This window comes from Lissotriton helveticus, chromosome 10 (genome assembly GCF_964261635.1).
Source record: "Lissotriton helveticus chromosome 10, aLisHel1.1, whole genome shotgun sequence".
Lineage (NCBI taxonomy): Eukaryota > Metazoa > Chordata > Amphibia > Caudata > Salamandridae > Lissotriton > Lissotriton helveticus.
This window is the reverse complement of record NC_136071.1, coordinates 1186239501-1186266187: the sequence shown is the minus strand read 5'-3', so window position 1 is coordinate 1186266187 and position 26687 is coordinate 1186239501. Positions and strand designations below refer to the sequence as shown.

Below are 26687 nucleotides of genomic sequence, written 5' to 3'. Positions count from 1 at the left end.
GCGAACTAAGAGAAATAGAGGTTGGCACAGTTCCAAATATTGTACCAATTTTTTAATAACGGGGAGGTAGTTCTGAAAAGAACTTTTTTTTTTTTTTTTCTGAACATTTTTTTACTGTTTTTGAATTTTTCGGAACAGTTTTATATTTTTTTGGGTTTTTCTTGGAGGGGGCAATGAAAACGATTCATTGTAAAGGGCTCAACAGGAGCAACAAAACAAAAAAAAGGAAGTATTTATTATTTTGGGCGTTTCGTACAAACTTGCATATGATAGTCAATAGCTCTGTTGATCAGAGTGATGCTTTTTTCTCCGTAGGAAATGAATCCATCGCAAAATACGCAGATGTGTTTTACATCACCAAATCTCATTTGTATATTTGGCACCATCTCCCTGCCCTCTGGTCCCGTTACTTCCGGTACAACAGATCTTCTGGCCATAATAGGGAGATTATCTAGGTCGTTCCGAAACTGTGCAGCACTGTAGTTGTTAGGATGCCACCTAGTCATATGGCGATGCATTGTGTAGTTTCCGAAGCTGTATTTTTTGTCGGTCCCTCTGGACAGTCTATCTTGACATATAAGGCAAGTTACGTATCTTGCATTTACTTTTTTCTGACCTTTGGGAATTTTAAAAAATTGCCAAATGAAGTTTTCTTTCCGGTGAGACGTCCTGGGCTGCTCAGGCAAAAACTGCCTCTCTTCGTGCTCGTCCTCCTGTTCCTCTTCTTCTTCTTCTTGTTGAATTATAACTTGAGCAGGTGGTCCACTCTTCCTTGGATGTGGTGGAGGTGGTGGGGAAGCACCAGCTGAAGCTACTAAAGAAGCCATTGCTCAGTGATCACAAAGGGTCTTTCTCTCACAATGATGAAAGTCAGAGTGAGGAAAGAAGGAGGGATTTTCATCATTTGGGAAAAACAAGAGTTCTCAACCAATCAAAAGTGTTCATTTTAGATTATATGACCTAGTCTTACATCATTAGGAAACCAAAAGTGAAATGAACCAATGAAAAGTGTTATTACCAAGTCACATGACTTGCTGTGTTTACGTTAAGCGCTTTGCAGGGCCTCCCGGTTTGCTTCCAGAAACCTGCGCTTTGCGACTCGCTTCGCGTACCAGTTCGCTAACGTAGTACGTCATATGACGTATCACGCGACAACGTGAAACGTCATGCGGACGGGAGGCGTCACGATGTTGTTTTGTAACGCGGCACTTGCGGTAAAGAAACGTTTACCGGCTCGCGGTCTATTTCGCGGCATCAAGGTCAGCTAACGGGAAGCTTCCCGATTTGCGAAGCGGGAACGAAGAAAAAAAAATATTTAAAAAAAAAATTATTCATAAACATATAAAATATATTTTTGGATTTAAAGAAGAATACATTTTACAGCTACAGATATTAGCTGTTAAAAAACCAATGAAATTCACAGAAAAAACCATAGGTTATAGACCATATATAGTTAGGAATTAGCATTTACAAAACCTTGAAAATTCACTGAAAAAACCATAGGTTATAGACCATATATAGTTAGGAATTAGCATTTACAAAACCTTGAAAATTCACTGAAAAAACCATAGGTTATAGACCATATATAGTTAGGAATTAGCATTTAAAAAACCTTATTTTACTCACACAAAACCATTGAAATTCCATATATAGTTAGTTGCACTAACTATATATCGCGCACCCGCAATCCACTGCTGATCATGTCACATATTACATCATTCATAACATGGTCAGTGACATCACTGATGACATCTCAAATGACATCACTGATGACATCACTGATGACATCTCAAATGACATCACTGATGACATCACTGATGACATCTCAAATGACATCACTGATGACATCACTGATGACATCTCATTTGACATTACTGATCACATCACTGATGACATCATTCATGTGATAATACGATAAACCTCTTCAGACTCTAATATAACCTTAGATACACTCAGTGTAAACAGACACTCATAGACTGTCACTCATCCATGGAGTTACTCAGACACTTAGTCAGTCATGCAAAGAATCAATCACACCTCCATTTCCTCAACTATACAGTTATACACACCTTACTTATTCAAACATATACTGAAACATATTTACTCACTTATACAATCCTGGATACAAGTTCACAATGATCCATACAGCCACTCACACATTCACTGGCTCTTATGCACAGTTATTTATATATGGTAACTCTCACATGTACTGTGTTTTACATATGTACTTACTTTGACATGTAGCACTGAGATATCCATTCACTCACCAATACACTCATGCACACAGTCAACCGCCCATACAGCTGTTTCCACATGCACTTTTGAACCCATACATCCAGTCAATCAACTGCTCACACATCTATGCAGAGAGTCATACACCTCCCAGCCACCCACACACACACTCAGTCTCCCATACAAATGCTTGGGCAACCAATCAATAACCCATACAGTTAATCATATAGCTAATGATCAACACATGCAGCAGTTTACAGAACAACAGACATAATGATGCACAAATTAAGACAGTTTAGTCACTAACCCATGCACTCAGTGAGACACATTTAATCAGTCACTCATACAGTCAGCCATGCCCCTACTAAATCCTTCATCAAGACACTTATACATCCATTCATTCTTCAATATGTAAGACATATTTTAACTTTACAGAATTATACAGTCACTGGATGACGTCATCAGTGATGTCATCAGTGATGTCATTTGAGATGTCATCAGTGATGTCATCAGTGATGTCACTGACCATGTCATGAATGATGTAATATGTGACATGATCAGCAGTGGATTGCGGGTGCGCGATATATAGTTAGTGCAACTAACTATATATGGAATTTCAATGGTTTTGTGTGAGTAAAATAAGGTTTTTTAAATGCTAATTCCTAACTATATATGGTCTATAACCTATGGTTTTTTCAGTGAATATATATATATATATATATATATATATATATATATATATATATATATATATTACCTACTGGCGGTCGCCAGTAGGTATATATAGTTAGGATTTTTTTGAATAGGGATTTCTGAAAATTCTATGTTGAATAACTTTGGCGTTGATGGACGGAATTGGCTGAAATTATCAGGAAAATGGCACATTTTGTTTCTGAGCGTCCCCTGAAAGTTTGGGGGGGTTTGGTCAAGCGGGGGCCGAGAAAAAAGGGGGGTCCCAAAACGTGTTTTTAACATTGCGTTTTCCATAGGGCGGTTGGACTCACTTTTAGCTCGAACGGCTGAATGGATTTCCACAAAACTCGGCAAAATTGTAGGGACTGGTAGCCCAATGTGCCTTTGCTATGTCTCAAGATATATGCTCCAGTGGTTTTTACGAAAATTAACTTTGAAAAATATATATTGGGCTACATTGGGCTATATATATGTTAGAGCCCAAATGTAGCCCAATGTAGCCCAATGTAGCCCAAAGATGGCCACTAGAGACAAAAAAAACAAATGCAGCCCAAATATCAGCCAGATGTAGCCCAACTATAGCCCAGTGACAGAATGTCCCAGAGTGTTCTAAAGAACAACTAGAGCGCTAACAGTCTTTCTTATGACAAAAGTATGGCACACCTGAAGTCATCTTGATTGGAATAAAGTTTTAACACTTAAAACATTTAATTTGCAAAGGAACAAAATGAGGGGGTTCATTTTGCCATAGAAATTACGATTAGTGCTGAAGAAAGAAAAATTAGGGCACATTTTGAGTGACTTCTCAAATCCTCTTATATTTCATTAAAAAAATTCTGATATGCAGTCTCCCAAGATGGCCACCAGAGACAAAAGAGCCCAAATGTAGCCCAAATATCAGCCAGATGTAGCCCAACTATAGCCAATGACAGAATGTCCCAGAGTGTTCTAAAGAACAACTAGAACGCTAACAGTCTTACTTATGACAAAAGTATGGCACACCTGAAGTCATCTTGATTGGAATAAAGTGGTAACACTTAATACATTTAAGTTGAAAAGGAACAAAATGAGGGGTTTCATTTTGCCATAGAAATGTAATATATATATATATATTACCTACTGGCGGTCGCCAGTAGGTATATATAGTTAGGATTTTTTCTCTATGGGTTTTTTGAAAATTCTATGTCTAATAACTTTGGCGTTTGTGGACGGAATTGGCTGAAATTTTCAGGAAAATGGCACATTTTGTTTCTGAGCAGCCCCTGAAAATTTTGGGGGGTTTCGTCAAGGGGGGGCCGAGAAAAAAGGGGGGTCCCAAAACACGTTTTTCCCATGTTAATTTCCATAGGGCGGTTGGCCTCACTTTTAGCCCGAACGGCTGAATGGATTTGCACGAAACTTGGCAAAATTGTAGGGACTGGTAGCCCGATGTGCCTTTTGTAGGTCTCAATATATGTGCTGCAGTGGATTTTGAGAAATTAACGTTTAAAAAAAGATATATATCTGTAACAGCGGACTGGGCAGCGGCCCAGGACGCGGACTTTTCGCGCAACGGAGCTTTGTGAAGCTAAGCTGATTGGTTCTCCGGCGTCTGTCAACATTCCAAACAGTCCGTAGCGGCCGCCATCTTGTCTCTCGGTAGGATCGAGAGACAAGAGGAGGTCAAAACAAAGGGGGAAATAACTATAAGGGGGCATAGTAGATCCTCGCTGACCCCCTAGGTTTGATGTGGAGGTTTTAAAAGGGCCCCGCGGGGCAAAAAAAAATAATAATAATAATAATCGAACGGCTGAATGGATTTGCACGAAACTTGGCAAAATATTAGGGACTGGTAGCCCGATGTGCCTTTGCTAGGTCTCAATATATGTGCTCCAGTGGATTTTGAGAAATTAACGTTCAAAAAAAGATATATATCTGTAACAGCGCTCCGCTTCGCGTAACGGAGGTTTGCGAAGCTGATTGGTCATTCTGTCACTGGGCTATAGTTGGGCTACATCTGGCTGATATTTGGGCTACATTTGTTTTTTTGTGTGTCTGGCGGCCATCTTTGGGCTACATTGGGCTACATTGGGCTTCATTGGGCTACATTCGGCTAATTAGCAAATAGCTCATCGCAAACTAGGAATGGTAAAGAATCGCTATTTATTCCTTAAAGTTCGCTATTTAGGAAATGCAAAAAACTTTGATGATACATATGGCGGTTCATCTCTAACAAGATAAGAAGCATAGGGATACATTTATGATGACTGGCGCATCACCAGGGATGTGTTAGTCATTCTGTGCCGCTGTTCCGTCACCTATGGTGTGCTGCATTTACAATGCGGCGCATCATGGGGCAAAAACAGCACAGATGCGTGATGTATCTGTGCCGTAAAGGTGGCGCATTGCTGGAGTTGTATCGCAAGTGTGATGAAGCTCCAGCAAGGGTCGGGGGTGCCCCTGTCGCAGGGTTTCTGTTCTCACACAGAACTGTGGGCAGAGGATTGGAACCTTGGCGAATGCATTGCTGGAGTTGTATCGCAAGTGTGATGAAGCTCCAGCAAGGGTCGGGGGTGCCCCTGTCGCAGGGTTTCTGTTCTCACACAGAACTGTGGACAGAGGATTGGAACCTCGGCGAATTAGGGTGTCCCAAAACTCACGTTAGTAATCAAAAACTCCTTAGCAAGCTAGGTACAGTGTCACATTGGATATAACAAACTCTCAATGTTTAGACAATCCAGAATATGAACTTATAGTACCTCAGGATACGTGGAACTCATGAACAGTCGGTCGTTATAGATTTCTTAGAAACCAGAACATGGAGTTAAGAAGAACAGATGTGTATTTGAAATGTTTATTTACTAATGCCGTCTTCTCAGGCGTAGTACCTTAGATAATAAAAGTACACATATTATCAGTAGCAAAATTACCAGCATAGTTACTAGTACATAAAAAGTGAATGGTGATAGTATGTTAACATGCTGTAAATGAATAAGAGTTAGCAACACTTATAAGCAGCCGCGGGCCGTGGAGGGAGTTACGGTGAGGCAGGGAGGCGGGGAGGGGGAGAAGCAGGGTGGAGAATACAAGTACACATATTATCAGTAGCAAAATTACCAGCATAGTTACTAGTACATAAAAAGCGAATGGTGACAGTATGTTAACATGCTGTAAATGAATAAGAGTTAGCAACACTTATAAGCAGCCGCGGGCCGTGGAGGGAGTTACGGTGGGGCAGGGAGGCGGGGAGGGGGAGGGGCAAGGTAGAGAGGGCTCCACCCTGCTTCTCCCCCTCCCCGCCTCCCTGCCCCATCGTAACTCCCTCCACGGCCCGCGGCTGCTTATATCTCACCCTCCCTAATACACATATTATATTATTTGCTAAGAAGGTCTCTTTGTGTTGGTTTAGGGCGTGCCCATACTTTAGTGTCTTAGATTTGAAGGAATCACATCAGCATACACCAGCTCTCTCTTCATGTGAACCGCATCAACTATTGTGTATGTGTGTTCGGCAAAGCAATATAAAACCCGCCTCATGCCCAGAATTGGCAGAAGTTGCACTTATGTTATGAGTATGAAGTCGTGGAGATCAGACCTCATAACAATTCTGTATCGTGTTGTTCTTGAAACTTTAGCACTCGCTGTACAGATATAGTTTAACAAGTAAAGCAGATAGTAGACCAATAACATATTATTCTCATGTAAACCACGATGAACTACTAGGTGGAAAGCTAAAGCAACAACTAAGTGTCTTGTGCAGAAGTTGCAAAAAAGGAAAAATGGCGTTTAAACCGGTAATGAGCCCATGCTAACTTAACACGGTGTAAAGATATCCAGGACCTAGATGACACCTCCCCATGATCCGGAAACGAACTGAATAAGATAATAGAAGTGCCATCTCATGAGAGCAGATTGCAAGTTTATATGTGGACGGTCCGCAAGGTAAAGCATTAAAAACTAGGAAAATTTAATGCTAAAGAAAAATAAAACAGCCAAGTACTTTATCGAGTCTTAAGCCAATAGGCAAGGTAAATAATAAAAACTTGACAAATAAGTCAATGAATTGTCAATGAAATGCTAGTACTCAGCATATCAAACATGAAAAAGGTCTATGACATAACTGTGTATGCAAAATAAGCTGCAACAGCCTCCAATAGGAAGTCACCGTCTTCATCCGAAAACAGTTCAGCCATCCAATTTAAAAGCGGAAAAGAACATACGTGCTCTCCCAGCACCGGATCCTCTATCACCATCAGAGGACAGCTCGGTGGGTTTTCAAGAAAGCTCTGTTCCAAGAAAGACTGTGCTGCCGCCAGTAAATTCCAGGGACCAAGTAGTCCATGCATCAATGCCACAGCCATAATCCTTTCGCCAGGACAAACCAACTCGTGAGTAATGATAGGAGTCATCAGCTGATTAAAGTCGACGTCAGGAGAAACCGGTCCGCAGAGACACAAATCAATGGCCCAATCGAAATCACAGGTCAGGCAGTGAAATACAGGCTGGACACAGGTGAAGTAGGAGAATCGAAAAGATAATCCATATGCCGTGCTTAATATCGCCAACGGCATTGTGCCATAATATTCTAGCATGCGATTGCGGAACAGTGTCAGCAGCTGCAGGGTGTGAGGTTGCATAGGAGGGACATCCATATTTAAAAATGTAAAAAAGCACAAGAGCGTCCGCTGGTAATGCAAGTAAAAATGCCAATCAACGAACCAGAGTGGAGAAAATGGAATGAAAGGAAGCAGGGATGACTCCAAAGATTTTCTCAAATGAAGTCACGAGACCACTGGTAACAACTTTAAAAAAGTGCGCCAGGGACTTTGTGGAGGATGCGTTAAAGATAGTCGGAAACATGTTGCTGAAATTGAAAGGCAAATCTTAATTTAAAAGGGTGTGCACCTCTGTACGGGTGTTCGCTATGTGAAGTACGAAAGTTTCACGGGCCGAACTCAAGGCCACCTCTCTCTGAGACAAAAGAGCTCTTATTCTTGCCATGCCGTTGAAACGTGTCCCAAGGTTGGTATTTGTGGCCAGATTGAAAACTCCCTATGTTCATGTGTGGGAGGAAATAGAACATTTCTGCAGCAAATAACCCGTTCACTTACTGTTACGATAAAAGGAATACTTTTAATTAACTCAGAACAATCTTCATTATTGAGCATCAAATAACTACCATTTTCCAACAACTTGAACGTGGGGATGATAGCAGGAACTGGCGTGCCTTGCAACACGCAAGCCATATTTGGTCGGTGTTTGTTGCATGAACCGTGTAACTGTATGTGCCTACACATTAGTGAATGATCTGGCGTCTCAGTGCATTCCTCTCCATTCAGATAAACTTCTTGATCATCTTTGAAACATCTGTATGTGTATGGAAGCGACCAGACCTCATGAAGAAAAGCACTACCTAAAGAATACATTTTACAGCTACAGATATTAGCTGTTAAAAAACCAATGAAATTCACAGAAAAAACCATAGGTTATAGACCATATATAGTTAGGAATTAGCATTTACAAAACCTTGAAAATTCACTGAAAAAACCATAGGTTATAGACCATATATAGTTAGGAATTAGCATTTAGAAAACCTTATTTTACTCACACAAAACCATTGAAATTCCATATATAGTTAGTTGCACTAACTATATATCGCGCACCTGCAATCCACTGCTGATGATGTCACATATTACATCATTCATGACATGGTCAGTGACATCACTGATGACATCACTGATGACATCTCAAATGACATCACTGATGACATCATCTAGTGTCTGTGTGTTTTTGTAAAGTTTAAATACGTTTTACATATTGAAGAATGAGTGGATGTATGGAAGACTGAGTGTGTGTGTGGCTGGCTGGGAGGTGTGTGACTCTGTGCATATCAATGTGTACTTGTATCAGTGATTGTATAAGAGAGTAAGTATGTGTTAGTATATGTGTGAAAAGTATGGTGTTCTGTGTTTAACTATAGATGAGGAAATCGAAGTGTGATTGATTCTTCACAGGACTGACTAGGTGTATGAGTGCATATGATAGTGTTCTAATAATAACTGACTGTATGTATGAGTAATTGTATGGGTGAATGAGTGAATGTGTGTGTAGACGTACGAATCAGTGAGTGCGTATGTAGTAACTGGTATTGGTGTGTCATGATGTCATCAGTGATGTCATTTGAGATGTCATCAGTGATGTCATTTGAGATGTCATCAGTGATGTCATCAGTGATGTCACTGAAGTATGGTGTTCTGTGTTTAACTGTATAGATGAAGAAATGGAAGTGTGATTGATTCTTTACAGGACTGACTTGGTGTGTGAGTAACTCCATGGATGAGTGGCAGTGTGTGACTGTCTGCATAGGTGTATGATTGCATATGATAGTGTTGTAATAATGAGTGACTGTATGTATGAGTGATTGTATGGGTGAATGAGTGAATGTGTGTGTAGACGTAGGAATCAGTGAGTGCGTATGTAGTAACTGGTATTGGTGTGTCATGATGTCATCAGTGATGTCATTTGAGATGTCATCAGTGATGTCATCAGTGATGTCATTTGAGATGTCATCAGTGATGTCATCAGTGATGTCACTGACCATGTCATGAATGATGTAATATGTGACATCATCAGCAGTGGATTGCGGGTGCGCGATATATAGTTAGTGCAACTAACTATATATGGAATTTCAATGGTTTTGTGTGAGTAAAATAAGGTTTTCTAAATGCTAATTCCTAACTATATATGGTCTATAACCTATGGTTTTTTCAGTGAATTTTCAAGGTTTTGTAAATGCTAATTCCTAACTATATATGGTCTATAACCTATGGTTTTTTCTGTGAATATATATATATATATATATATATATTACCTACTGGCGGTCGCCAGTAGGTATATATAGTTAGGATTTTTTTGAATAGGGATTTCTGAAAATTCTATGTTGAATAACTTTGGCGTTGATGGACGGAATTGGCTGAAATTTTCAGGAAAATGGCACATTTTGTTTCTGAGCGTCCCCTGAAAGTTTGGGGGGGGGGTTCGTCAAGCGGGGGCCAAGAAAAAAGGGGGGTCCCAAAACGTGTTTTTAACATTGAGTTTTCCATAGGGCGGTTGGACTCACTTTTAGCTCGAATGGATTTCTATGAAACTTGGCAAAATTGTAGAGACTGTTTGCCCGATGTGCCTTTGCTAGGTCTCAAGATATGTGCTCCAGTGGATTTTGAGAAATTAACGTTCAAAAAAATATATATATCTGTGACAGCGTCCCGGTTAGCGCCCCGGTTTCGCGTACCATACGCGTAACGGAACTTCGCGAGGAGAAGCGGATTGGCTCTCCGGTGACTGTCAACATTCTAAACAGTCCGGAGCGGCCGCCATCTTGTCTCTCGGTAGGATCGCGAGACAAGAGGTGGAAATAAACGAAGGGGGAAATGAATGAAAGAGGGCAAGGTAGACCCCTCCTGACCCCCTAGGATTGATGTGGAGGCTATTAAAGGGCCCCGCGGGGCAAAAAAATAAAATACTTTTTTTTTCGATTTTTCGCGGTGGAAGCGCTACCTGGTACGCAAACCGGGTAGCTCACCGGTAGCGTAACGGGAATCCGCCATCTTGTGTTTCGGACGAATTTAGTCACAAGATGGAGGATAAACAATGTTGGGAATGGGTATAAGGGGGCACGGGAGACATATCCTGACCCCCTAGGTTTTCTGAGGGTGGCTGAGGAGGCCCATATATGTAAAAAAAAATAACCTTTTTTTTCAAATTTTTGCACAGTTAGCGCCCGGTCCGCGCACCGGGTAGCGTTCCGTTAAGCGTAACAAGGGGAAAACCAAGGGAAATATTAAAATAATATTTTAGAGTGCTTTGAGGTAGGGTAGCTCTGAATAGAGCTGTTGTGTTGTGTGGGTGATGTAAGTACCAACATGTAGGTACCAATGAAGAGTCTAAAATTCAATGTACACCGTCTCCTCTGTAGATATTTTGTATGTTCTAATATGGGTTATTTAAATGTAAATGTGTGGAAAAGCACTTCATGCTTTAAAGCAATTGTATTTTTGAACTGATTGTTCTTTCCTCTTAGTCCTCCTCTTTGGTTTTTTTCCCCACACTCGTTCCCTCAAAAAATGTATATACATAAAAAAATTATATTAAATACATATAAAATATATTTTTCCTTTAAAAGAAGAATACATTATGCAGCTTTTGATATTTGCTATTAAAAAACCATTGAAATTCACTGAAAAAACCATAGGTTATAACCATATATAGTTAGGAATTAGCATTTACAAAACCTTGAAAATTCACTGAAAAAAACATAGGTTATAGACCATATATAGTTAGGAATTAGCATTTACAAAACCTTATTTTACTCACACAAAACCATTGAAATTCGCATATATAGTTAGTTGCACTAACTATATATCGCGCACCCGCAATCCACTGCTGATCATGTCACATATTACATCATTCATGACATGGTCAGTGACATCACTGATGACATCACTGATGACATCTCAAATGACATCACTGATGACATCACTGATGACAACATCCATTGACTGCATGTTTCTGTAAAGTTAAAATATGTCTTACATATTGAAGAATGAGTGGATGTATAAGTGTCTGGATGAAGTATTTAGTAGGTGCATGACTGACTGTATGAGTGAGTGATTAAATGTGTCTCACTGAGTGCATGGGTTAGTGACTAAACTGTCTTAATTTGTGCATCATTATGTCTGTTGTTCTGTAAACTGCTGCATGTGTTGATCAGTAGCTATATGAGTAACTATATGGGTTATTGATTGGTTGCCCAAGTATTTGTATGGGAGACTGAGTGTGTGTGTGGGTTGCTGGGAGGTGTATGACTCTGTGCATAGATGTGTGAGCAGTTGATTCACTAGATGTATGGGTTCAAAAGTGCAAGTGGAAACAGCTGTATGGGCGGTTGACTGTGTGCATGAGTGTATTGGTGAGTGAATGGATATCTCAGTGCTACATGTCAAAGTAAGTACATATGTAAAACACAGTACATGTGAGAGTTGACATATATAAATAACTGTGCATAAGAGCCAGTGAATGTGTGAGTGGCTGTATGGATCATTGTGAACTTGTATCAGGGATTGTATAAGAGAGTAAATATGTGTTAGTATATGTTTGAATAAGTAAGGTGTGTATAACTGTATAGTTGAGGAAATGGAGGTGTGATTGATTCTTTGCATGACTGACTAGGTGTGTGAGTAACTCCATGGATGAGTGACAGTCTGTGAGTGTCTGTTTACACTGAGTGTATCTAAGGTTATATTAGAGTCTGAAGAGGTTCATCGTATTATCACATGAATGATGTCATCAGTGATGTGATCAGTAATGTCAAATGAGATGTCATCAGTGATGTCATCAGTGATGTCATCAGTGATGTCATTTGAGATGTCATCAGTGATGTCATCAGTGATGTCATCAGTGATGTCATCAGTGATGCCATTTGAGATGTCATCAGTGATGTCATCAGTGATGTCATTTGAGATGTCATCAGTGATGTCATCAGTGATGTCATTTGAGATGTCATCAGTGATGTCATCAGTGATGTCACTGACCATGTCATGAATGATGTAATATGTGACATGATCAGCAGTGGATTGCGGGTGCGCGATATATAGTTAGTGCAACTAACTATATATGCGAATTTCAATGGTTTTGTGTGAGTAAAATAAGGTTTTGTAAATGCTAATTCCTAACTATATATGGTCTATAACCTATGGTTTTTTCAGTGAATATATATATATATATATATATATATATATATATATATATATATATATATATATATATATATATATATATATATATATGTATGTATGTATGTATGTATATATATATATATATATATCTATATATATCAGCAAACAAAAGAGGCTGCACATCAGGAATTGTTTTAAGCCTTTTTAATCAAGACTTCACCCCACCAACGCGTTTCAGCCAACACTGGCCTTGCTCACGGTTGGTTAGTCCCTCTACAGTGTTGTTATTTGTACTATCCCATATCTAGCCATTTAGGAGGCATTGTGGGAATTGTAGTTACATTACTATTTTGTGAAAAAAATAAAAAGAAAAGAAAGACAATGTGTGCTATTTAGATTACTGCACATTAGTGACTAATAGTTCACTGGGGCTTCTTAATAATTATAAACAAATTCTGGGTATAGTACCCAAGTCTTTCATTCGTGTTCCTCATTGTTTTATTCCCACATTAAAGGTGTAGTACCCAATATCATATTGAGAACATTTCATTCAAGATGAACGTGCAGATCCTCTCCAAAATTCATCCCTTTCGGGTGCTTCGTTCTGAGTCTGACTATCATGCGTGATTCCATTTGTCGCAGTCTTCGAACCACATCCCCACCTCTCTCCATTTTATCCAGCATTTTTGCACCATAGAAATGCATTTGTCTCCAGTCTCCATTTTGGCAAATGCTCATGTGTTTTGCTGTGGCATATTGCATATTGGAATTTTTGACCGCTCGGATATGTTCCAAAATCCGTTTTTTTAACATACAAGTTGTACATCCCACGTACTTCATTCCACATTTGCATTCTATAATATATACAACGTTTTTTGAAGTGCATGAAATTTGTTGCTCAATTCTCATTGATTTCCCATCCGGTTCTTCGATCACTTTCATGCTTTTGCCGATCTTGCAGGCTTTGCAAGAATTGCATGGTTGAAACCCTTTTCGTTGGTTTTGCAGCCAATTCGGTTTTTGTTTTTCTTGAAAGTGACTTCTGACCAGCAAATCCTTGATGGATGTGTTCTTTTTGTATGTTATTAACGGTGTTTTACCGAGGGCTGTTCCAATGTCCGGATCCCCTGACAGTAGATGCCAATGAGTAATATCATTTGATATCGACAACCGCAAACCAGAACATCTATATCGGGTCACCTCCGAGCCCATTATTTTGTATATTAATCTTCACACATATACAGAAATATTGATCGCTGCTGGACGAACCACCGCCAGCAGTATTAGTCACGGGCCCGGCTGGGTCGGAATTATCACCAGCTGAGCGACCTTCTGACATCGATACGGCCTTCTAGCCCTGATGAATCGCGAAGGCGATGAAACACGTGTCGGCTGGCTGTAATCTCCATTAAAGACTCCAAGATTTACTCATCTTCTGGATATCTTGTCACTTCTGTCATACTTGGTGTTTGTAATTTTGTTAAATTGTAACTGGACATTGATTACTCACATGAGAGTGCTTTATTTAACCCTTTCCATGTTTCCTGCGAAGAAGCCCAATTTGGTTGTTTTTTAAACGGATCCTCGAAATCTTTACAAAACTCAGCGCAGCCCCCGTGAAACTTTGTGGTGGATTGGCTGGTCTGCACAGGATCTATAACTGTATGTGTGAGTGTCTGAGTGGGTCTGTGAGTGGGTATGTGAGTGTCTATGTGGGACTTTGACTAGGTGTGTGAGTGTCTCCGTGGGTCTGTAACTGGGTGTATGAGTGTCATTGTGGGTCTGTAATAGGGTCTATGAGTGCCTGTGTGGGACTGTGACTGTGTGTGTGAGTGTCTGTGTGGTCTGTGAGTGGTGTGTGAGTATATATATATATATATTTCTACATTTATTTGGAGTCCACAGATCCATGGCAGAATTAAATTGACAGCCGTGCCGAGCCCCGTGATGGGGACACAGATCTCGAACAATGGAAAAAAACATTTGTAATCAATTTTTTGCCCATCATACCTACTTTTGAGACCCACATAACATAAACTTGGGGTCACGGAACCTTTACCCCAAATGCCTTCATATAAATTGCAGCCTACATTTCAGCCCTGGGGATTGTTTCCTGATACATTAAATAACGACCTCGCCTTTTCTCCCAGGTTAAAGTCAGCCAACCAGGGCCTTACTAGTGGCGCAAGACTTGGAGTATTCCCTGGGGAGGATCTGCGGAGGGTCTGCGTCCCTAGAGGTACAATTTCTTTCCCCTTTAATTTCTCAAAAACTACAGATTTACACCAAATAACAAAAATGGCTCTTTCTGGAACAAGAACGTCCTTTCTAGCTTCCTTTCTGCCAAACTTGGTATTCTGTCCAGTGATTTGGGCTGTAGTCGTGTTCGAAAACTCCTATAGGAAATCGCATTAGAAAAAATGTTTTGGGACCTCCCTTTTTCTCGGTTCCCATTTCATGAATCACGCTGAAACTTTCAAAACAACAGCTGGACTGAGCGTCGTACTAATTATTAAAATATTTTTAAGATTCTTCAAATGGAGGCAAAGTTATTGAAAAACAAAAAACAAAAATTCCTATGGAAACTGTGTCCTAACTATAACTACCTACTGGTTAATTTTTAATTTATGTCACCTGAGTGGCACTGTGACTGTCTGTATCAGTGTGGGAGTGGGAGTCCGACTGGCTGTATGGGTGAGTGAGAAGCTGCATGGGTGAGTGAGTAACTGTGTGAGTGGCTTAATGAATGGGGCGAGTGTGTGTGAGTGGCTGTATTGGTGACTGTGGTGGCTGTGTGAGTGGTTCAATGGGTGGATGAGTGTGTGTGACTCAGTGGCTGTGTGAATGGCTCTATTTGTGAGTGAGTGGGTATGTAAGTTGATGTATGAGTAAATGAATGGCTTTTTGACTTGGTGTATGGGTAAGTGAGTGGGTGTGTGAGTTGCTGTTTTGCAATGTAAGTATTTGTGTCAGTGGGTAATAGATGAGTGAGTGGGCACATGAGTGATTGTATTGATGGGTGAATGGGTATGTAAGGGGTTTTGTGGATGAGTGAATGGATGTGTGAGTGGCTGTATGGGTGAGTGAGAAGCTCTGTTGTCTGTATGGTGAATGAGTGGCTGTATGGGTGAGTGAGTGGCTGTGTGAGTGGCTGTTTGGGTTTCTGAATGGGTATGTAAGTGGTTGTATAGGTATGTGAGTGAGTGTGTGTGGCTGTATGGTCTAGGAGTGGGTTTGTGAATCTTTTTGTGGGTATGTGAGTAGTTGTATGGGTCTGTTTGTGGCTGTATGGTTGAGTTAGTGTTGTGTGAGTGGCTGTATGTGTGAGTGAGAGTGTGTGTTACTAGTTGCATGGGTCTGTGAATGGGTGTATGAGAGGTTGTATGGGGATTGTAGCGTGCAACCTTACCCAAGTGGTGGGCTATGGGCGCGGCCATCTTGTTTTTTGCAATTGTCCCGCTCCGCTCGCGTCCCCTATTTCCTTTTTCCGGGTCGCGCTTAACGTGTTCGCGTTGTGCACGTCATGTTCGGGAAACACAACTACTTGTTCACGCTGACAAAGTGCGTGTTTGCGTGACGTGGTCGCGATGGACGCGGCCATCTTGTTTTTCACACTCTATGCTATGGTTCTGGGCCTAGTTTTCTATCCACCTTTTATCTTGCAATCTTTACCTATTTTCACAGTTTTTCTTACTTTTTTTACTTATCATCTATCTCTCAATGTCCCTAAGTTTATATTTTGCATTACTTCTACTTTTCCACCTTTTTTTTACTTTTCTACTGTTTCATTTTACTACTTATTTAAGGTCCTACTTCTTCCCCCTAACTTTTTTTCCTTTTGTTCTAACTTTTCTTTTCCACCTCCACCTCCACCCCAGAACCATGGCAAAGGGAAGCAGCAGAACCGGCTCGAAGGGCAAGGCTCCTGCACCCAAGAGCTGGCTGCCTTGCGGCAGAATGCGACCTGCAGGGGTGCAGGCCCGGAAACTTTTCAGGGAGGCGGAGGTGGCCGCCCTGTTTTTTTTCATCCAGCACAACCTCCCCTTGACCTTGGCAGCAGGCGGCAGGCCAGGCTCCGGTTACCTTCCAGAGGAGTGTCACCGCCGGTGGGCAAAGGTGCGCCGGGCAGTCTTCTGCCGCTCGTGTAGCCGGCGCACCCACCAGCAGCTGGCCCACCGGTGGGCAGACGTTCTGGACAGGGAGCAGGACCTGTTGGACCTGCTAGGTGTTGAGGTCGTGGGGCTTGGTGAGTAGCTAGTAATATTAATATATATATAGTAGTATAAGTATTGTGTATAATTCTTGGACGAATAAGTAACACGATTGCTGGTGCGCTTAGTTACATTGCAGATCAATTCCGTCTCAAAATCTTCTGTTGTTGTATGACACAGGTGCTGTTTGCCACTTCTCTTACTGGTTTGTAACTTTGCGCTAGCTTGGGCTGGTGATTATTGATGTTAGAGTTTACTTTAGAGAACTGAATTTAGTTAATGCTATTGCTAGAGTCTAGCCCTTACATTGTCCTTTAGTGAAATAGTGGTGGATGGATAGTATTAGTTCATATTTTTTTAACGGTCTGCATGACGCCTCCTCTGTCACTGAATGCTTAATTAGTTCTTATTTATCCCACCCCTCCATAGAACCGGTTTGAAGTTTGTTTACTGAGTGGTAGGCTTAGCAGCAATAGCATTGTCATGTCAGTCAGTAGCAGTTCATATGACTCAAGCAACCAACAATTCCGTGTATGCACAAATTTATGCATGTTTCCTCCATCTCATCTATGCATGTTTGCGGGCAAAAAAAATGGAAATGCCGACTTAATGAACAATTGGCTCATCTGGATTCTGGAATAGGTGGTGTTGGTCAGGTGGTACTGGCTTCGTTAGTATATTCTGCAATCAGAATGTTTATAGAACATTTGATTAGTGTTCTATAAGTAGACGGTCTGTGAATCCTGCAAGCCAGTAGTCATTTAGACTTCGAAGTCAATTTTATTGGAATTGTTGTTTCCTAAAATGTTTGAGAGGATTTTTGAATGATGTATTTGTTTCACAGCACTCAATGTTTCTCTTTCTTTATTATTTCTTACATGATCAGCACCACCCAGGGGCAAGAAGACGGGGTCCGAGTCGGCGGGACAACCACCAGAGGAGCGCTCCTCTACCGAGGATCCTGCTGCTGGCCCCAGTAAGTCCTACAGTGCCTATATTATTAACAATTATTTTTCACTAACTTTTTAACGCACCTTATTTTTTCCAACCTACTAAGCCTCCTTCCTAATTCAATGTTAGCAAAACCTTCTTTGGTCTTCAATTTGTTTTCCAAATTTTGGGTATCCAATGCCATCCCTGACTTTCAGTTCCTTCAAACTGCCTCTGCCCTCCTATGACTCTCTGTGCTACTACTATTAGACTGTCTGTAGCTAAGCTTGCCCTGTTGGCCACTCTTTAGTTAAGGTATTCTTCTGAATAAAGCTGTGATAGAATAGCTGTAGCCACTGGGTCCACTCCTGTCTTTTGCGTTGTCCTCTGTAATCACTAGTCTTTGTCAATTCCCACCAACAAAATGCGCAACCAGATGTTTGCCTACTAATTTTTGTTATGTTAGTATACTACTATTACTGTTGTGGTTATTCTCTGCACATCCACATACAGAACTATGCACAAGAAAATAGGATGTTGGTGATAGGGAGGTTGGACCTTACTTACACCTTACACCCTAGTCACAGAACTCAGTCAGAAAAACCCACAATCCAATGACCGTCTACCTACCTAAGTGTCTCAGTCATAGTCATTTGTCTCACTCCCGACCCCCACACAAAGATAGTTAGATATACCCAATGATTTTATTACACAACCCAGAACAGAAGAACACCCTTTCGCTCACTCACTCGTTTCAGTCCACAACACCCCAGACACTCAAAATATTCCACAGAGTCTATGTGCAAGTTCAAAAACTTAATTTTTTTAATAACGAGCTTTGTATTGTTGTAACTTGTAAGTTGTTCCATGAAAAACATCCAGCTCCACCATGCAAAATGAAGAAGATTAAATACTATACATTTTGTACATCTAGTGCACGATAGAGAACTGTGGGAATTGTGGGAGACCCCTCACCGTTGAACGTATACTGGTTACACATGCATCTTTCGAAAGCTCTGCAAATCTCTGGTTCGTAGAAGGCAATCTTCTCATCTGCCTATGAGAAAAATGTTGCACGTTAGACAGTGAAAACAACTATGCCAGTTTTTAGCAGTCATGGCAAAAAGTGCAACATTATGGATAAGCAAAAGGGAATACCAATACTGGTTTGTCAACCTCTTTAGTTGTATGCAACACTCATGTGGCCTCAAAGGTGTCTTTCTTACTGTGCAACAAGCTGAGAGGTAACATGGGCAAAACAGTAGACCCGGATCTAAAATGGTTACATGGCTCAGGCTAACTTTCCAAAGACTAGAGTATGAGTAGAGATTAGATGACCCTAGGGACCATCTAATAAATTAAAACTAAACTCTGTCTAATGACTGCTGTACAGTAGGACACAATTTGGACTAGTTACAATGATTTATGTTGTACGTAACTGTTTTTTCAATCTTCCTTCCTGGTGAAAAAAGTACAACTAGTAAAATAGGGGGAGGTGTGCAGGCATCTAAAAAGGTGTACTTGCTTTTATAGGTGCACAATCACTACCAACCACCAGTGCCGATGGGGCCAGCGGCGATGCTAATGCCATCCAGGAGGGGACAGTGGCTGCCGCACCTGCAGGAGCACCAGTGGGGGAGGAAACTTCAGCGGTGGGCGGTGGTAAGTTATATTCATTACTTATTTGCATAACTAGGTGGAAGCGGAACATTTCCCTCACTGTGCAATGAGACTTATTAAGAAAGTATGAATTTGAAGTTGTACTGGACAATATACAATGGTTGAAGAAGACACCCTTTTCAGCATTACCAGCGTGAGGTGAGTAAACAAGCCCTCTTCTATCAGACTCCAACTCAGCTGTGAAAGTTATGGAGAGGACTAAAAGTCAGATCAGATGACCTTGAGGGATAGACAAACACACATAAAACATAAATCACACACTCTAAATTTAGGCGAGTTCTGGGTTGTCATTAGCTTCTGTGGTCAGAGGGTTTGTTGCCATAGTAAAAAATATTACAACCCAGAACTCGCCTAAATTTAGAGTGTGTGATTTATGTTTTATGTGTGTTTGTCTAGAAAGTGTCTTTTTTCTAACTTTCACAACAGACACGATTTCCCATATAGTATGACACCAATGTGCCTAGGAATTCGAGCTGCACTCTTTTTCACGGACCACCTGAAAAAAAATGTTGTCCCTTTCCTTTACAGGTCAGCTAAATAGCGGCTAACTAGTAGGTACACTGTATTACCTGCACTTTTAATCTCACTTTTTTAGCAATACATCCTGAAAAAGTAGAAAAACGTGAGTAGGGTGGGGATTTGTGTACCCCAGTCCTGAAGAAGGTGTTTTTACACCAAAACATGTTGACGCACACATAGGAGGTGGCGCACATTGTTTGCGCAATATACCTCTTTTCTCACCATTTTTAATAGTACCAGCCCGGGGGTCAAATAAACATTTTTGTGACACCCCACGAGCCAGGCACTTTTTAAACATCACCCACTAAGAACCCCACCACGCACTCACATAAAAAATTCCCTCACCTACACCACACATAGCCGTTATAAGTGCTCCCACGTAACCGTAGGTCGCAGCACGTCGCATCCCGTAGAGAGGTGCGAGGACATCTATGATGAAGCATGACACCAAGGGGCCTGTTGGTGTGTGAGGGTTACCAAAAACAACCAGCCTCTTCCAATGCGTCAAGCCCCAGCAAGGCCCCACCTGCAATAGTACGGCACCGCGGTCAGTCAGCCGCTCACCGCCGGCATTTAACATCTTCCGCCTCCCCACAGCATGAATGCAAATGTAGGTGCCGTGCATTTCGGCAACAACTTCTCCTCCGGGTGGCCAAGCTGGAGGACCAATTAGAGGAGCGCGTCAAAATAATAGTGGACAAACACCTCAAAGCCCGCCAATTGTAATGAACCCTGTTCATTTGCCCCTTTTTTAATACTTTTGTTGGTGGGTGGGAATTGGGTGTTGGGGTTATTTTTGTGGGACATTCTTTGGACTTGGACATTGGTTGGGGTTAGGGTGGGGATAGGGGTGGGATAGGACTAGGAGGATATTTTTTTATGTACATGAATAAATGGTATTTATTTTCAACGTACACATATGATGTTGTTTTGTGGTGGGGTTACTGTTGTTCGTCACAAGGTTTACTCTAGATGCAGGGCAGCAACCAGTGTTTGATTGAAATAATTTATTAATTGACCACATGTGTAACATGCAAACAGATAGATGCGGTACCCCTCACTGAGTTATATTTGTCCTATTAGTACTACCAGCCTCTCCTCCATTATACCTCCCAGCAAAAATCTCTTCTTACCTGTGATTGATGATGATTAAGTTTGGCACCGCAAGGGCTGCATGGTTTTCCAAGACAACGGAGAATATGCCGTGGTTGTGTGATGGTAGTATTAGACTAGACACTGGCACTAGCATTGGCAAACAAAAACAAAGAGACAGTAATTTGCCTGAGAGAGAATGTGGGAGAAGTAGAAAAATACAGTACATAAGACTGACAAAAAAATACAAACAATATTGCAACTGCTAAACGAACTCAAAGAAATCAATGGTGTCGGGGACTGCCAAGTACAAGAAGATAACTGTAGTTGTGTTGGAGTCAGTAAAACACAATCCAATTCGTCAAATTAAATGCTGTAAAATTATATTCAAACAATGCCAGCAAATATTTCAATGTATTCATTGGGTCACTCTGGGAAATTAATTGCCTTGTACACTAGTACATAAAGTGGGCTTGGGTGGGCATGCAGAAGAAGATCCTCGCACTGCCTCATTGACATTTGATTTCATTAGTGTTGATTTCACCACATCTGCCCCAGCAAGCGTGTGATCAATTGTTGTTGTAGATTTAATGTAGTAACATCACACCTCAATATAAAATCACACAGCCCGGGGGAAGAGGGTTAGGGCTTGATGAATAGATGGGAACGGGGGTTTGGGGAAAGGTTTGACAAAGAAAAACAGTACGCATGGAGACAACAAAAGCAAAACAATGAAGACGATGATTGATGATCCACTACTACCCAATAAATCTAAAGTTCAGAACAACGAAATGCATGCATGATGAAGATAAGTTATAACTTGATGGTTAATAATAAGTGGTATTTAACTACCACTACACAATTATAAGGAAGTATTTCTTATTACCTACTGGCAATAGCCAGTAGGTATATATAGTTAGGACCTAGCTACCATAGGAAATCCGCAACATTCTATTGGGAATAACTTTGGCGCTGGTTGAGGAATTTGCATGTAATTTTCCAAAGTTTTGGCCAGCTCCGCTGCGCTCCTTCCCTGAAAGTTTTGGGGGGATTCGTGAAGTGGGGGCTGAGAAAAAAGGGGGGTCCCAAAACGTGTTTTCCCCATGTTAATTTCCATAGGACGTTCTGACAAGTCTACAACCCGAACCGCTGAACGGAATTACACCAAACTTGGCAAAATTGTAGGAACTGGTACGCAGAAGTGCCTTTGCTATATTTGGTGAAAATTGCTCCAGTGGTTTTTATGAAAATTAACTTCAAAAACACATATATATCTGGGCGGAGCCTAACCACACATCTCATTGTGAGATCTGATTGGCTGTCAGCACTTCATCCAAGAAGTGTTGGCAGCCATCTTGGGACCAATATACATGATAGCACCTCATTAAAAAGCATTGTAGTTAATAGAGGGTTTTAGGACTTTAGTTACATTATAAATCATTTGTTGATGGTACCATACTCATTTTAGGAATTGTGGTGTGTTCTAAGGTGATTTTACCATGTGAAAAAGCCTTCTGCTGGGATATCATGAATCATGTTTGAAAGAAAACTATTATCTCATGCTTTTCCCACAGTGGTTTGGAAGGGGATCTATAAGCTAAACTGAAAGCATATTTTTTGTAAATTCACATTATCTTTCTTAGTCATGTGAGAATGAAGTCTGACATTCTCAGTAAAACATGTACATCCAACAAGGACAGAGACTGTCAGTTGATTCCTTTGTGTTCTACTGCAGCCTCCTAGAGTGTTCTTAAGAACACCTAGAGCGCTAACAGTCCTACTTATTACAAAGGTATGGCACACCTGAAGCCATCTTGATTGGAATAAAGTGGTAACTCTTAAAACGTTTAATTTAAAAAGGAACAAAATGAGGGGGTATATTTTGCCATAGAAAGTATGATTAGTGCTGCAGAAAGAAAAATAAGGGCACATTTTGAGTGACTTCTCAAATCCTCTTCTATTTCATTAAAACATTCTGACATGCAGTCTCCCAAGATGGCCACCAGAGACAAAGGAGCCCAAATGTAGCCAAAATATCACCCAGATGTAGCCCAAGTATAGCCCAATGACAGAATGTCCCTGAGTGTTCTAAAGAACAACTAGAGCGCTAACAGTCTTACTTATGACAAAAGTATGGCACACCTGAAGCCATCTTGATTGTAATAAAGTGGTAACTCTTAAAACATTTAATTTAAAAAGGAACAAAATGAGGGGGTATATTTTGCCATAGAAAGTATGATTAGTGCTGCAGAAAGAAAAATTAGGGCACATTTTGAGTGACTTCTCAAATCCTCTTCTATTTCATTAAAAAATTCTGACATGCAGTCTCCCAAGATGGCCACCAGAGACAAAAGAGCCCAAATGTAGCTCAAATATCACCCAGATGTAGCCCAAGTATAGCCCAATGACAGAATGTCCCAGAGTGTTCTAAAGAACAACTAGAGCGCTAACAGTCTTACTTATGACAAAAGTATGGCACACCAGAAGCCATCTTGATTGGAATGAAGTGGTAAGTCTGAAAACATTTAATTTAAAAAGGAACAAAATGAGGGGGTTCATTTTGCCATAGAATGTATGATTAGTGCTTCAGAAAGAAAAATTAGGGCACATTTTGAGTGACTTCTCAAATCCTCTTCTATTTCATTAAGAAAATTCTGACATGCAGACTGAAACATGCACTTTGAATACCAGCAGCAGACTTCCCTGGTGAGCAGTAGCTTTACTCCATGATCTAATGAGCAACTAGAGTGCTAACATTCAGAATTTATAGCAAATGTGTGACACATCTGAATGCCTTTTTGATGGAACCAAAGTAAACAAGCATTAAAAATGCAATAGATCTCGCCCTCGTTTTAGTTAAAGGCATTCTGTTTGTAATGAGGTGGCTTTTTAGCTTTGCTTTTATTAGTGTTTTCAAAACTTTCATGTAAATAACATGCATATGTATGCATATATGTATATGAATGCATGCATTTATATTTGTATTTATATAGATATGCAGATTATATATGTTTCTATATGTATGTATATTACCTACTGGCGGTCGCCAGTAGGTATATATAGAGGTGGCAAAAATCAAAGGGGGAAATGAGCAAAAGGGGGCATGGTACACCCCCCCTGACCACCTAGGTTTGATGTGGGAACGCGCACCGGGGAGCGTACCAGGGAGCGTACTTAGGTGAAAAATAGTGAAAATAATAGTGTAAAATAATAATTTTGAGTGATTACAGGTAGGGTAGCGGGTTCTGTGGCTGTTTTAGGTACCTACAAGTGTGTCCCACACACACCCACATGCACACAACCCCACACCCACACACTCCCCACACACACTTCACACACGCACACCTCCACCCTCACTCAAACACCCCACACCCCCATATCGACACCTTACACATCCACGCCCACATCCCACACACCCACACTCAAACACACACCTCACCCCCCTTCCACCACACACACACACACACATGCACATACACACAAATATCTCACAAACACACCCCACACATCCCACACACACATCTCCCCCCCACACACAGACAACTCACAGACACATCCACACATCTCACACATACATACACATCCTACACACATACCTCCCACACCCACACACACCCTACACACACCTCACACACCCACACTCCCACCTACACTCAAACACCCCACACACTCACACCCACACACACACCTTACATACCCATATCCCCACCCACATCCATATACCCCACACACCTATACACCTCATCCCCCCCAGACACACACACACACACATACACACCTCACAGACACCCCCCGCACATCCCCCACACACACCTCCCCCACATCTACACCTTACATACCCATACCCCCACCCACATCCATATACCCCACACACCTATACACCTCATCCCCCCAGACACACACACACACACATACACACCTCACAGACACCCCCCGCACATCCCCAACACACACCTCCCCCATGTCTACACATGGGGAAAACTAAGTGAAACACTAAAATAATAATTTAAAGTGCTTAGAGGTAGGGTATCTCCGAATAGAGTTGTTGTGTTGTTTGGGTGTTTTAAGTACCAACATGTAGGTACCAATGCTGAGTATTAAGGTCAATGTACACCGTCTCCTCTGTAGATAATTTGCATGTTGTTACAGAAGTTATTGTGGTATATGGAATCTATACCATAGTCTGTCAGGGAAGCAGAAACAACATGGAGGCAGGAGATGAAAAAGAGATGTCAAATACACATTGGAGATAATATAGTGGGAGAAAGGAAGTAACTATGAGCAAAATTATTATGTAACAGAAATACGTTGCACAGTATACTATAAGTCTGACTTTATGTTATAATCAATTTGGTACTAGTTTATGAATTACATATAATAATGAATAATGTCTCGAACAATTTTTGATTATTATATATAAATTAATTTTTCTGATTCTTTTTCAAAATTTAATAGAACGTCTAACATGTGACTGTCCGAAATGTCCTCTTTTTGACTGACCATAACTTCCAACATTTGACTGTCAGAAACGTCCTCATATTGAATTAACAAATCCACAGATTCTACACATTGTAGAAGTTCATGGTCCCGTGATTCATCCATGAATTCCAAGTCAATGGGTTCAATGATTTCCTCATCGTTCATCTCTAGGACAATTTCAAAGGAAACGTTCTGTTCTCCTTCCATTTTTGTGCTGAAATTTGCATAAAAAAATCTGTAGAAATATGGCACTGTTGGGTTTAAGTTCAGACAGGTAGTTTTGATTTTTTAATAGTGAAGTTAACTTTGGGCAATGTATGGTAACAGGCAGGAAGTAGAAATATTAAAAAGTGCCTGTGAAGAAGCGTAAGTAAATTCATAATTATAGCAGAGAAGCCTAAGTCAATCTATAAATATAACAGAGGAGCCTATCTCTATCTATAACTATAGCAGAGGGACAGTAAATAACTATCAGAAAATGTTTTAAAAAAATAACTTAAAGTGCCCCTTACAAATTATCAACTTACTTTACAGAGAGGTGAAGAAGACAAAATGCAAAAATCCTTCCAAGATGTACCTCAGGTAGTTGTAGTGAAAATGGCCGTGTTTCCCTCTCATTTTTCATTTATATTCATGTACATAACCAATCAAATGTCATGAAAAAAAAATAGAAAATGAAAGTAACATTTTAATTGGTTGTCAATTCTAACACTTCAAATGTGTTTTTGTTATGTAATTTACCTCAGGATATTTAGACAGGGCTACAGGCCAAATGGCTCAATGGAATTCCACCAAATTTGGGAAAATGGTTGGGACTGGTATGTAGTATTGCCTATTCTCTATTTGGTGAACTTCTCTACAGAGGTTTTTATGTAAATTAAGTTTTAAATTTTTTGAGGAGCGCTTCCCGGTGCGCGCCCCGGTACGCGTACCGGCAGCGCAACGGGAGTCCTCCATTTTGTGTTTCGGTAGAATTGAGACACAAGATGGAGGATAAACAACGTTGGGAATGGGTATAAGGGGGTACGGTAGACACCCCCTGACCCCCTAGGTTTTCTGAGGGGGGCTTAGGAGGCCCATATAGGTCAAAAAATATATATATATTTTTTATTTTCGCGGGGGGAGCGCCCGGTACGCG

At 40.8% G+C, this 26687-nt stretch overlaps 1 long non-coding RNA gene across 2 annotated transcripts in view; it reads right to left on the bottom strand.

Moving 5' to 3' along the window:
• Nucleotides 1-18580: 18580 nt before the first annotated feature.
• Nucleotides 18581-26687, bottom strand: part of LOC144784924 (uncharacterized) — a 126855-nt gene continuing 118748 nt past the window's right edge. For both annotated transcript variants that reach the window (XR_013601718.1, XR_013601719.1), the window contains 2 exons: nt 21112-21220; nt 18581-18836 (listed from right to left, as the gene is read on the bottom strand). This is a non-coding gene — a long non-coding RNA (uncharacterized LOC144784924). The remainder of the gene's footprint in view (nt 18837-21111; nt 21221-26687) is intronic.